Source organism: Dermacentor andersoni, chromosome 1 (genome assembly GCF_023375885.2).
Source record: "Dermacentor andersoni chromosome 1, qqDerAnde1_hic_scaffold, whole genome shotgun sequence".
NCBI classification, from domain to species: domain Eukaryota; kingdom Metazoa; phylum Arthropoda; class Arachnida; order Ixodida; family Ixodidae; genus Dermacentor; species Dermacentor andersoni.
The window spans coordinates 339,791,426-339,806,250 of record NC_092814.1 but is presented as its reverse complement, the minus strand read 5'-3'; positions in this window follow the sequence as shown (position 1 = coordinate 339,806,250).

Here is a 14,825-nt window from a genome sequence, read left to right as displayed (position 1 = left end):
GCGCCAGTGGTGGGTGCTGGGCGATCGTTCGAATGGGGGGGGGGGGGGGGGGGGGGTCAGTATGCAGACACAATGCATCACAAGGGCTCTCTCTTTAGTGCGCTACAAAAAGGGTCGGCAGCCACGCGCTCCGAGTATCCCGTTTCAATCGCTGAGCACTGTATACTGTGATGGTTGCAGTCGGGAATGAAATAGATGGTAGCTGGCCCATGCCGTCGTCCAACTTATCCACGCTGAGGACGTTGTTGAAGGGAGAGACTTGTTCTCATCGAGAACGATGAATATGGGATTTATTTACAGTATCTACATCAGAACGTTACAGTTCATCAGTCTAACATGACTGAAAGAGGAATGCACCCTGAGGAGCCGCCAATGGCTCCTTAAATACACTCTGTCCTCCCTAGATCCCTAGGTGAGGGAAAACGTCAGTTCACCGCCAACCATTTCGGAGCGTCCAAAGTCATCGCAGCCTTTGAGGGGGAGGGATTGCGCACTCACTTCCGCACAGGTTGCACTGACCACACCAAGGTGAAAGGGTTCTCGCAGACACGGTGCTTGACCCGAGCAGGCGCCTCTTTATCCCAGAGTCGACGCCGCAGACAATGGCCGCCGCGTCCGTCCATTCACTGACGACTTCTAAGCTGCGTGAGACGGCACAACCAAATATCTTCCAGGAGCTCCCCAGCTCTAAACCGAACCGTGAAGGCGGTTGCGTACACACTAACAATACTTGCTCCGCCGACTGCGTTAGCCATCGGCGCCGTCCCCCGGTTGACGCGGAGCATTCTTGTCTTCAAAAAGCAGGTTGTCGCCGCAGCCATGGTAGCGCCGATGGGCTGGGGATTGATGTCTGGTCGTCCTTTCAAAGCGAGTCGTCGCAGCAGACCTAGTGGCACCTTTCCGTCGATTGCTTCCACGAAGAACGCCAGCCTCCGCAGGTCGGTGGGCTGGGATAATTTCGTAGGTCGGTACCTCTGCAGGCCGTTCGTAACAACGCGTGTCAATATAGAGAAATGTATGATCGTGCGGGTGGCATGCTCTTTCGATACATTTCGTAGACAGCTGCCCTCAAATTTCGCATTACGGAGTATCCTAATCGTCCGGGAATTATTTTTATTTCCTTGCCGAAATTTCCGGAATTTGAGACGGGTCCAACGGGCACGCCGCAAGGCTCCATCATATCACCATTACTATTTAATTTAGTTCTACTCTGGTTACCCAAGAAATTAACAAGAATAAAAGGATTGTATCACAGTCTCTATGCGGACGACATCGCCCTCTGGGTTCCCGCGGGAGGATGTTGCGGTCACGTCGAGTGAACGCTGCAGGCGGGACTAGATGTGGTCCAGGAGTACTTTCTAGTAAGGGACTTCGAGTGCTCGGCGACCAAGTCCCAACTATTTATCTACAAACCCACGAGCAGAGGTCGCAAGACCCTGAGCGACGAGGAATGGGAATACTCCACAATGCGCATTACGTACGCGAGACGGTACTCCCATATCGTACGTGGACAAAATTAGAACTCTGGGGTTACACCTGCAGACAAATGGCCATAAGAGATAGACGGTGCGAAGACTTCGTCGTTCTGTGGATGACATGATCCAACTCTTGCGTTGCATCACAAATAGACGCAATGATATGCGCGAAATATTCTTAATGGAAGGGGTTGAAAATATGGGATGAAGTGCAGCGCAGTTACTGTGTCTCCGTAGAGGGCACCTCAACCGCGTTGCACAGGGGGGAAATATAATATAATTATGGGGTTTTACGTGCCAAAACCACTTTCTGATTATGAGGCACGCCGTAGTGGGGGACTCCGGAAATTTTGACCACCTGGGGTTCTTTAACGTGCACCTAAATCTAAGTACACGGGTGTTTTCGCATTTCGCCCCCATCGAAATGCGGCCGCCGTGGTCGGGATTCGATCCCGCGACCTCGTGCTCAGCAGCCTAACACCATAGCCACTGAGCAACCACGGCGGGTCAAGGGGGGAAAGGGAATGAAAAGAGGGGCGAGAGAGGGACAGAAGCGGCAGCAGCCGCCGAAGCGGCGCAGGCGTGGGTGGAGCAAGGTTTAACGGCAAACTGCGCGATCCGTCTCGTGCAGGCGTACGCGATAAGCCGTACAACGTACTTTGCCCCCTACCTCAAGTGTATAGGGTCGCAAGAAAACACGGCCAAGTGCATGATACGAAAAGCTTTCAAGTGGGCAGTCGGTATTCCACTCAACGCGAACACTGACAAGTTTCGAGAGCTCAGACTTCACAGCTCACTCGACAAATTAATCGAGGCGCACGACATTGCGCAATACGAGCGACTATTCAACTCAAAGACGGGTCGATGCATCCTCGAGTCGCTCGGCATCACGTACCACACCCAACATGGAGAAAAGACGGCGGTTCTGGCCTCGGTCCACGACCGCCTGATCGTCCTGCCGCTTTCCAAAAACATGCACCCAACGCGCCACATTGGGCGACGCAACTAACGAGCAAGCGACCTTCAAAAGAAGTTTGGTAACAGCAACAAGGCGGTGTACGTAGACAGCGCACGGTAAGGAGAAGGAAGAAGCGCAGACGGGATCGCGGTTGTAGACCGCACGGGCAAATGCCTCGCCAGCGCCACGGTGACCACAGGACACATGGAGGCGGCCGAAGAAGCCGCGATAGCCCTAGCACTCGCCGCATTGCCAAACGCTGCGATCGTCATCAGTGACTCAGTCAGTTTTACCACTGTCTTTCGCGTGCGTCACGTCGTACAGCAACGGTTTGCAAAACTGTGTGTCGCTTCCTCACATTCTTCCTTCAAGGCAGCTAGCTGATTGACGCGCTGTGACAGCACAGCCTGCGGAATCGCCCAATGGCGTAACGAAGCTTGTTGCACTGTTTGTTCGCAAGGGTACAAAAAGCAGTCATCATGGAATTTCCGTCGTACTATCGTCATCATTGCCGTCTTCTTGTTGCTGTCTTGACGCACATGCTAGAGTCATTTGATGCATTTCCAGCCCTCGAGGGCAAACAGGAAAATACCACGAGTAACAAACACAACAAGACAGGGATGGCGCTGGATGGCGCTGGACAGTTGAAGAACAGCGTCCTCTCTGTTCTGTTTATCCTTTCTTCTCTTGGTTTTGCTGTTTCCCCTTGGGGGTTCGAAATGCATCAAATGTCGAAATTTCAACTTTGTCCAGCTCTCTGCCAAACGTTACGCTCGAGTCACATAGAGAATTACTCCCCTTATATATGAAAAAAACGTTGGTTTATCTTCTAACAATACGTACAATCACAAACAATATTAGATAGCCAGCTAACTCCAAAATGCTTCTCATAACATGGATTACCACAGTGCGTGGGATCTGCATTATTTAGATGAAATGAAGTGATGAATTCTGTTACTGGTGCAACTGGTAATAGATATGCTGCACTGTGAAAATGAAAATGATACGTATTCGTAATTCGTATTGTTTATTGCAGCATGTGTAGAGTGCATTTTGTAAGATATTATATTTCAGTGCGTAGAGCAAACATTGCAAATAGTCTTGTAATGCGAAACGAAACCTTCCTAACGATGCACTCTTTACACATGTCCTGCGTTATGTGGTAAGCAAGTCTCTCCCGATTCTTTTTTCGCAGGCAGGGTAGCCTGCGTGACAAAATGTTGTGAAGCAACCACCAAGGCATCTGCCGCTGAAATGAAGTGTGTGTGTAAAGCATACCCCAGGCACATAGGAGCGACAACAATTGTAAGCCAGCCAAGGCAAGTGAGGCTCAGCCCGATGGTGCGGATGGAACGTCGGCACCCAAGCACAGCGGCCCGATGCTCTAACCATTAAGCCACAATCGCCCGTACACTCTCAAGCTCTGTCACGAACTGCTGTCGTTCTCGCGTGTCCGGTGTTTCCGGTCGAGAGAAGTTTCAGTAGAGTGTACTTGAATAGGGGAGTGGGTCCAGCGGACACCTTGGCAAGCGCCAAAGGGTGATGCTAAAGACGCGCTGATATTTCGGCGGCGCTGCCGTCGCCTGATATCCTGAAGTTCAGGCTGTTTCGGCAGCGCCCTGAGGCGAGCCCACGGGTTGAGTAGCTGTTGTCTGCTCGACACACCGTCATTGTAGCATCGTTGGCGTCGTTTCCGTCGCTCTTTCCCCTGTTTATTTCCTACAGGTCGGTGGGGAATAAAATCACTGTTTTCGCCACCGAGTATCAGCACTGGATGCAGCACACTGAAACACTTGTCAAAGCTCCATGCAGCTGAGGTAAGGCGTCCGACGCGACAAGCGTCCGGTCGGCGCGTGGGACCGCTCATTCAGGTGAAGGCGACGGTGGCGCCATTAACTTTTTCAATAAAAAAATAGGTCGTCGTTTCGCCCGAAATGGAAAGCATCGATTGCAATAGCAAATTAGTGGACGGCTATACCAATTAACGATAGTAGTTTTATCGGCCGTATACACCTGTAAACATAGACACCCCCCGTGGTTGCTTAGTGGGTATGCTGTTGCGCTGCTACGCACAAGGTCGTGGGATCAAATCCTGGCCACGGCGACGGCATTTCGATGGGGGCGAATTGCAAAACACTCGTGTACTTGATTTATGTGCACATTAAGAACCTCAGGTGGTCAAAATTAATCCCGAGTCATCCACTATGGCGTGCCTAACAATTAGATCGTGGTTAGGCACGTAAGACCCCATAATTGACTTATTTATTGAAAACATGGGCATTCTAACTAAATTCTCACACATGCTGTAACGCGCGCGCAAGCGAACATGAACGCATCTCACTCGATGACTGCAGAAACTCGTACTCAAAAGCTGGAGTTAGGAAGCGCGGCAGCAACAGCGAGTGAATTACTTTCGTCATGGAGGAAGGAAACTGAGAGGCCTTACCCCCTCCGCGTGCTAGGAGAAAAGTGTGGAGGAAATGACGTAGTAGGTTCTCCTCGTTTTTGCTGATTTTTTATTTCTTTGCTGTGGCGGCCACGGCTTTCAGGCCACAATGGCGGCTTTGTTTTGGGTATGTGCGCTCACACGTGTTGCTCCGTAGGTTTCGTACCGTGGCAAAGGCGCTGCGCGTGCAGGTTCGCGTTGGTCTCCGTGTTTTGTTGCGCTGCGTTAGCCGGACCGTGCTCTCCCGGATTTTGCTGTGGCCAGGAGGGACACGAGGAATTAAAGTTTGTGAAATGAACGCGCATGCAATGCTGTACGCAATGTACCGCACCACGGCAATGGCAACTGACGAAGGAATATCCGCGGGAAATATTGCCCTCTTTGTCGGAATCATGCTAACGTGCAAACGATTGTTTAGTATTGCTGCGGAGCGCGCGCGTCCGAGCACCACGGTTGCGCGCAGCGCGGCGTGGTTTGGCGAGAAATGTAAACAAGAGAGGAGAGCTGGCCCGATAGGCGGAGCAACGCCATGAGCAACGCCAATTTCCGGCTTCACTTTAGCTTCACAAAGAGTGACGTCAGGGCCTCTCCTGAGTTTCCTTCCTCCGTGGACTTTCGTGCTGCGTCTCGCATCAACGCGAATTAAGCCGCGAAAACACAGCGCGCAGCGGCCTCTGTCCCCGTCGCAGATGTCTTTCAGGATGCAACGGCACGGGCGGCCGCGCACGCACGCCCGGGCCGCGTATATACAATCGCTATAGTACGTAAAGCGGGGCGTGGCAGTTGCGGAGACGCCGGACGTTTGCGCACATGCGTGAGTGCGGGTGCGAGAGAGGAAATGTGGGGACTTTCGCTCCTTGAATATATGACTCTGCGTAGGTACTACGGAATAGTTTCTTAGCGCGTGTTGTACGCATTTTCCCTAAGCGTGCCAGCAGAAGTCGCGGAGCACGGTAGTGCTGAACTTAGCGTCGTAAGTTGGCGGCTGGACGTAATTATTATTTTTGCAAATATGTTTTTCACTAACTGAAACAATATATCAATATTTCGCATTACTGGCGGCGCCTCCACGACACCAAAGCGGCAACGGGGACACCAAAGCTAGAACCCGGACTTGTCCATGGGTTGGGGCTCGCGGAGGCCAAAGCGTGCCAGGGGGCGTTCGTATAAAAAAATGACTGTCCGCGATAGCGGACAGCCGATCTTATACACTCCTGGCACGCGCAGGCGGGTCCTCCTGCTTCCAGATTTGATCCCCCCGCTACTCCTTGGGTGCTCCGGAAATCCTGCGCCGCCTGCTTTATTATAACCTCAGGTGCTCTCCTAAGGCCTCCGTTTGCCGGTTACATGCGCCCTCCTCGAGCAATGCTTGTAAAAAATGCAATCTATCGTCGCGACGAAAAAAGCGACCCACGATTTATACAACTCCAGTCAAAACCTTGCCTCTACAGACACAGCGATCACCTAATGGGGCGTCCGTGCCGACTGCTTCACCGCGTGGGCAGCCAGCGGTGGAGCATAAGCAGACTCGACCGCACTCCACAATGCCGGCATGTCTAGGGAACAAACGCATGCAACACGCGCTAAGAAACCTCCTCCGTAGAGCCTAGGCAGAGTCACATATTCAAGGAGCAAAGGCCGCCAGATTTTCTCTCTTGCACCCACTCTTACTCGCGCTACGCAGAAACGTCGAGCGCCGCGAGAAACACCACGCCCCGCTGTACCTACCTGCAATTGTAAAAATGCGCCCGTGCCACACGGGTAGAACGCGCCCCCCTACCTACCTTCCCCCTCTGAGCCTTGCGCACGACGGTAGACGGCGCGCTTCGCCCGCGCTTCCTAGCGCTTCCGTGGCTTGCGTGCGCGAGTTTGAGCAGCGATCGCTGGCTCATTCTCTCACTCTTTGACTCGCACATACAGCATACGGTGGGCGGCGATTCGATTGCCCTTGGTCTTTATACGGAACCTCACGGCGACGCCTTTGGTGACGGCAGAAATGCGCCCGGATTTTCCATATCATTGCCATCGCAATAAAAAGCCTCAGCAAGGAGCCCGCGCTAGCGCGGGCTCCCTGCTGAGGCTATTTATTGCGAGAATAACGAAACTTTAAACGAAAATAAACCCACCTGGGAGCTTTTAACAGGTGATGTGCCCTAAAACCTCCCCTCCTCAAATATTTACTCCGGTGTATGGGAGCAAAACAGCGTCATTCCCTCGTTTAGCTCCGCTGGCTAGCTGCGGGAGTATTAAGGCGACACGACGCGATTTTACTCCGCTTCAAAATCTTGTTCTCCCGTGAAACTTATTACTACTACTGAAACTTATTACTAATACTACCTTTAGCCGCTTCTCTTCGCCATGTTTGCGTTGCTGATTCCACCCTTTTCCTTTTCGTGACACCTCCTGTCTGCGTCGCTGGCGCTATCGAGGCAAGGCCTTTTTCTTTATTTTTTTGCCTCTAGATGGTACAATGAAAGACTGGTGGCTGACGTCAATAGAGAAGGGTGAAGGAAGTTTGGGGCTGCGCCGGCAGTCGGACTTTCGGGTGGCATTTGGTGTAGTCGTTGAAGGATCCCGTTTTTGTGGCGGCGACGGGAGCAGGTTGATATCCGTATTATATAGGGAGTGTGGCAGTCCGCTTCATCGGCCCTATCGTCGTCGACCAGTCACCAGGCCATCTTAAACGTTGAGTCGACTCCTCTCCGCAAGGACAAGCGGATGAACAATTTATTTGTCCATAGAGAACTGTATTTTGTTTCTTCAGTTTTGCCTGTTTAATTTCTGCTTGCGCAGAATGGCACTGCGTCGCACCCTATATGTTAGACCTAGCCCTGCTTTCCCACACGTGGTGCAGGTAACCCGTTCTTAGACGTCTTATAAGGCCACATTTTTTGTGTTGTACCGAGTGATTCCTTGTTTTCATCTCAGAATATATTTCTTTTCTGTCGTGTAGAGTGTATTTTCTGAGCACTTGTGGTAATTTCTTTTCTTGTCACGTGCTCTCCATTCTTCCTTTGTTTATATTCTCTCGACCTGTTGTCGTAATTAACCCCTTTTTATTTTCTCGCATGTGCAAATACTCGTGTCAGTGTTTAGTTTTTTTCAATACTCCACGACATCGCCACACGTTCAACCCATGCGTGTCGACCATGAAACTGAACAAACTTGCAGTGCACTATTTCCAAGCTTTTAGGGTATCGTGGGCGAGCTTCAAGCGGAAGCCTGCGCATCTATGCCTAGACGCTATTGTACTACGGCGAGTCTTACGACAGTGATGTTACACATTTAATAAGGCCCCTCGAACTACAACAGCGTTTCGGCAGAGACTTACACGCTTCCACTGGAAGTTCATGGAGGTGACGCCCTAAAAGTCTCGAAGTGGTGCATTTCGAATTTGTTCAGTTTGACGGTTTACGCGTGTGGTTTTCACGCGTGGCGATGTCGTGGATGAATGATAGACACTCAAAGCGGGCACTTGTATTTGCATATGGGATAATGGATAAAGCATTTAATTAGGATAACGGGTCCTTTTGCATTTCTCCCCCGTCAAAACGCGGCCGCCGCGGCCGGGATTCCGTCCCGTGAATTCGTGATGAGCAGCACAACACCATAGCCGCTAAGCCACTGCGGCGGGTGTATACGGAGTGAACTGTAAGCTGCAATGAAATGCGTGTGCATGTGCAAGTTTGTCCCCGCGCGATAAAAGGACAGGCTCGGCAAGAACAATTGCCAGCATGTTGTTGTTGTTGCTTCAAAACGTGGCTCGCACCCACAGGGGGTGATCGACCACTGTGGGTTGATTGAAAGGTGTATATTCCTCCAAGGCTAGATCCGCCCGTAGCTTGCGCCATCCTCCTCCGCCTCTTTTTCGAATAGAGAAACGAGATTAGAAGAAAACGACTTAGTGACTCACAGTAAAACAGATAACTTATGTCATTTGGACAAGGGTACATGAGTTTATTAAGCGAAAATGAGACATCCACCCAATCGTAGAAAAATTCGTCCTGGTCGGGACTAGGACGAATTTTTCTTCAACTGCGAGGCTTTTCTTTCGAGGAACTCATATGGGTTTCCTCTGTAGCAATTGCTACGATTGGGTGGATGTCACATTTTCCCTTAATCAACTAGTTCTCTCCACCTTGCCGGTTTTCGCACAACTATCGCGCCAAGGATATATTAGATCTATACAAGTGTATGCAGATATAGATCTCTGCTTGGCATTCTCTTTGCCGTTCACGATTACCTTGTGCGAGCCCATACTCTCGCCACATTGGGATTCGTTACTGGAAGCAATCAGCTGATGAAAGAATCAAATCCTAAAAACCTAAATTCCTAAAAGACCGCTCGTGCTCTACCCAACCAGCCCTGTTCATTAACGACATAAACTCCGGCCTAGACGTTAACATACCAGTCAACGCATTCTTTTTAGATTTTGAGTGCGATATAGAGATGCCTGCTTTCTCTCTTTTTCACGCCCCCATCGCCTTCCCCACTTGTAGGGTAGCAAACTGGGCTCAGTTTGGTTAACCGCCCTGCCTTTTCTTCATCCTTTCTCTCTCTCTCTCTCTCTCTCGCTTGAGAAAGCTTTCGAAAAGGCTGTTCGCCATCACCTTCTACAGAAACTCTGGGATTTAAACCTTAACCCTCTTGTCCTAAACTGGGTGCGTAACTTCCTTACTAATCGTAAACAGTTTGTGTGCGGTTGAAACCGTGCATCTCGTAATACGCCCGTTGTCTCAGGCGTGTCCCAGGGCATAGTTCTGGGTCCCTTACTTATATAAATGATCTGCCCAGTAATATATCTTCTATTCGCTGAGTCGACCATAAATATGATCGCTTGGCGCAAACAAGGAAGGACGGAAAGGAACAAGGGGAGCACATTTGCCTAACCACTGCCATTCACATTCGTGTGAGCCACGACTGGAGAAGATACGGATTATTGGAAGAAGCAGGGACACCACGGCACGTGAATTGTTGGAGGCGTTTCATATTAAAGAGCGAGGTTCGTCTTATATTAGTGACACATCAGCTTTACTTTAGCTTGCAGAAAGAAGGTGTTTAGAGGCGGCTGCGATTTGGGTGTTGCGCGATTGAAGCTGTGTTTGTGTGGCGCGCATTCGCCTGCGTGTATATATTGCATGTTATACAATAGAGAATAAGCAGTCGAAAGTAAAAAAAAAAAAAAAAAAAAAATTGGCACTACCCTTCTTCCTTTCCGTCCTTTGTTTGCGTCAAGCGATCATATTATTGTCTACTTAGCAATATGAACCGACTAGCCCAGCAATATGTACTTCTGGATTCGTTTATTCGCTCACGACTGGGTTCTTTACCGCAGCATCAATAACAACCTCGACTTTACCGAACTCCAACATGATCTGCATCACGTCGAAAAATGGTGCGACATGGGGTTTATGTCCCTTAACACAAACAAAACTCACTCATTCCCTTCCACCATCGGTCCTCGTATTCGATATCTTCCTTACACTCATAAGTATCTTAGTGTCTGCCTGTCTTGTGATTTTACATGGCCGTCTCACGTAATTAACACCATAAATTATTTACGTCGTAACTTCAATCACACTCCATTCTCTGTAAAAATACTTGCTTACCAAACGCTGGTACCACCAAAGCTCGAGTACGCCAGCGCCCATTTGGTACCCGTATCACATTAACATTTTAATCATGTTGGAATCAGTCCAAAATCGTGCTGCAAGGTTCACTTATTAAGAAACTCTTATCTAACTAGCGTCACAGCACTAAAATCCCGGGCCAACGTTCTCTGTCTTGAATGCCGTCGCAAAATTTCGAGGCTTCCCAATTTGCACAAATTTTATCGCTCCTCAATTAGCCCCACCTTCATCACTCCCACTCACCGACTATCGTTTCGCATCAGTCACCAAAAAGCCGTTCATCCCTCACAGGCCCACACTTCTGCGCATATGACTTCATTTTTGGTCGAAATGGCAAAACATTAGAACAAGTTAGCCGTAGACGCTGTAAACAACACCGACCCTCAAAAATTTAAAGCAGATCTGGCGGACATTATTAACAAGTTTGACGTAATAGTTCTGCGGAAATCCGCAAGCTGCAGAGAAGTAATTAATAAAGGGAAAGTGAGACATCCACGCAATCGTAGCATTGCTACAAAGGAAACCATACGGGTTCCTCGAAAGAAAAGCCTCGCAGTTGAAGAAAAATTCGTCTGTGCGGGTTTCCGCAGAACTATTACGTCAAGCTCTTGCCTTTGCTTCGAGTTGTCGATAAATTCGACTTCGCCCTAACATCTCCTAGCCACCTGGTTAGCGAAGGTGGTAGAGTGGCTGCCCCGCAGAGGCGGTGGTCTAGGGTTCGAGTCCCGGACCAGGACAATTTTTTTAACTGCGAGGCTTTTCTTTCGAGGAACCCGTATGAGTTTCCTTTGTAGCAATTGCTACGATTGGGTGGATGTCTAATTTTCCCTTTATTGATTGATAAATAGTGTTATGCCTTACTCGCTTTTTCCATTTTGTGACGCACTGCATGTAAATCTTTATATTTAAACGTCGAGTGAACAAACATTTTTTTAATGCGCGTAATATTACACATGTCTACGTTTATTTATTTTACTGCTATATGCCTTGTATTTGCTACTCGTTTGAAATTGTTATTCACAGTTATTTTGCATTTTTGTAATTTGTGCTTCTTTTCTGCTGTTGAATTGCTTCTATGTACGCTTAACCATTCCTCATGTAAAACTTTGGAACAGGGGTATTTTGAGGTACTTAAATAAATAAAGAAATAAAGAAATAAATAAAGTCCAAGGGCGGTAACATCGTCGCTGAGTGCCGTATGCTGCATGTGCGAGTGAAAGCGTGCGAGGGTGAGCCAGCGATCGCGTCTCAATCTCGCGCGCGAAAGCGAGGAAGCGCGCCGTCTTCTGTTGCACGCAAAAGACTCTAGGTGGAGGGTAGGAAGGGGTGAGGGGGGGGGGGGCATTCTACCCCGGGCTGCCCGGGCGGCAGCGCGCGCCCGCCCAGGCCGCTGTATCATCAAAGCCACCTGCGACAAGTACAGAGTCCGCCGCCGCTGTGTTTTAGCAGCTTAGTTCGCGTTGATGCGAGACGCAGCACAAAGGTCAATTCGTTCACTGCTGCTGCCCGGCTTCCTCGCTCCAACGTTCAGACAGCTAGTTTCCGCGGTCATCGAGCAAGATGCGTTCATGTTTGCTTTTGCGCGCATGGCACCATGCTTGTTCATTTATGTTTAGAAGTTTATACGACCGATAAAACTAGTACCCTTCGTATACCTAGATGTTCACTAATTTGCGATCGCAATCGATGCTTCGCCTTTCACGTGAAAGAGAGACTTTTTTTTCGTTCTGGTAATGTTAACAGCGAACAATTAAGACAGCGTCTGTTCTCCCGACAGCCGTGACAGTTCCTGCAACGAACTTCTCGCAGCAGTCGCCTCCCATTCGCTACGTAAAATGACGTCACAGAATAGCCGTCTCGGCCGGATGGATAACTATGTTTTAGCAGGTTCTCTTTTGTGGTGGCATGCGGGAAACGCTTTCTTTTTTTTTTTTTTCAGCCTCTCTGTCCAAGACGCTGAGCTTGCTACGCAGTTTAACAATTACGCGCATTTAGGTAGTTGTTTTACCGATCTGTGCGCCCACTCAACGTCGGACTTGGCTTGTCTCACAACACTGGCCCAAGAAACGATGGCATGCCGCGAGGACAGGTCGAGCTTGACCGACAACACTATGTTAAACCCAGCAAGTCAGAATGTGTCACGATAAACAAACAGTAATCCTCGCTGCAACTTCGAGGATTGGCACGTAGCTAACTACCGGCAGTTGGTGACGGCAAGCAGCCACATTAGCGAGAGGCGAGAGAAATTAACAGAATAATACCGGTGTCATACCACCAAGCGTCAATTTTGATGGAGGGTTCGATAATAAATTTCTCGGTCACGATTGGTGCTACTATGTACAAGGTGCGGCATCGCGATCAAGGAATTCGATCCTGATCGCGCTCGAAAGTAGCAGTTGGTACAGGCAGTCAGTGAGGGTAGTTAGGCATGTTAGCGAAGTCAGCGATAAATTCATCAAAATAATCCTTGCCGCAACCGGGCTGTTTCACACGTACAGCCACGTGCAATATGACCTGCAAGGGGCTTCAAGACTGTACGGCTGCGCAGACACAGGGGTAAGTTCCAGACCTAAACACAGCTTCAATTAGTGGTATTTATTGAACCGCCATTTCGCATGGCAGAGCCACCGCGCTGCCCTGGAGCCCCTTCGACCACGAACAAGGGGGTTGCAAGTCATATTGCACACGACTGTACGTAGCTGACTACCGGCGGTTAGCGATGGCAGCTCGCCACATTAACTGTCGTGAGATATTCAACTGAATAGACTGCCCCTGTGACACGGGGGCATTTTTGACCGCTGGCTCGGCATTGAATTTGCGTCTGTCACGATCGGCGCTGACTGCTGTGAAAGAATTCAGGACTGAGTATTCCCATGGCTGCTCTGAGAGGAAAAAACGCATTCTGTCGGCATTTACTGACGTCATTTCAGGCGGCGATCAGAAGGCGACTGCTGTGAGAGTTTCGGTACACAAACTCTCAGCGCTCCCACGTACTCTGAGCCAGTGATTGAATCGTTTCGATGAGGAAAAAAAACGAGCGAAATAACTGACCTTGCAATATAAATTGATTTTATTTACTCCATAATTATGAGCACTGACTAGCAAATGCTCAAAGCCTCCTCTTACCACCTCGAGTGTCTTTCGATGGAAACTGCAGCGCCTCGTTAGAAGATGAAGCAACTTTGTCATGTTAATCGACGGTTCATCATACTTCGTGATTGAAGTACAACTGCAGGTTCAGCTGTCAACGAGCTTTCAAGTCGTCATCTCTACTTGAGTGCCTTGTTCCTCAATGCAGTGGAGAGGAAGCGCTGAAGGGTCGCGAGGCTGCAGCCATCATTGACACTCCAGACGAGAAAGCGCCCTTCCGGGCGCAACGGACGTCGGGACAGGCGCGCAGACATCTGGCTTCATCGCTTTGAGTTAGGCGAAGCCGAGAGTTGTCTCGCGTATGCAATCGAGCGAGAAACAACAACAACAACAAAAAAAAACCTGGGCTTACGCCAACGGTCTCTTCGTGCAGGCCCGCGGCATCACTGAAGGTCGTTGATCCCGTCTCCGCAAGCAGACTCAGACCACTTCCGCGTAGGCCAATCTAATGCGACATGACGTCATTCGCGCCAACGTCGACCGAGTGCGGCGGGCTTTCTTAAACGTCCGGCCACCGCGCAAGTGGCGCGTCTGAGGTCGTCATACAAGTGGAACGCGTTACAACTCATTACGCACTTTTCCTTCAAGTTTCCTTGTTTCTTGTTGTTGAGGGTCACCATCCGTATTCTGCGCTCCATGTGTACTCTAGTAGACGTGCGTTTGATACCGTGCAAAATAAGCGTGTGCGCGCAGGCCTCAGTATTAAGAGGAATAAAAGTGTGACGGTTAAGCCTCACGAACTGGTCGGCGACTTTCAACAGCAAATGCCCTCGCTAAATTTGTGAGGCCGAGGTCCATGTGGTGTAGCCGTTTCCTGCTGGCCACTTATGCCTGCTACATAGAAATGAACCAAATTACGAAAATTTAACCCCAACTCGGAAGTATTCACTCCATTTTTTTTTATCTTTACGTATTCTGTTTAAATTATCCCTGGCAAATACCACAACTACACTGCTTGAGCATGATTACTTGGGACAGAAAAAGAAGTCTCACGAAATTTGAAAGCGCTGACTTAGTGACTATTGAGTTGCGCTGCTAAGCCCGAGGTCGCGGGATCAAATCCCGGCCGCGGCGGCCGCATTTCGATGGGGGGCGAAATGCAAGAACGCCCATGTTCCGTGCATGGGGGCGCGTTAAAGAACCCTAGGTGGTCAATATTTAATCCA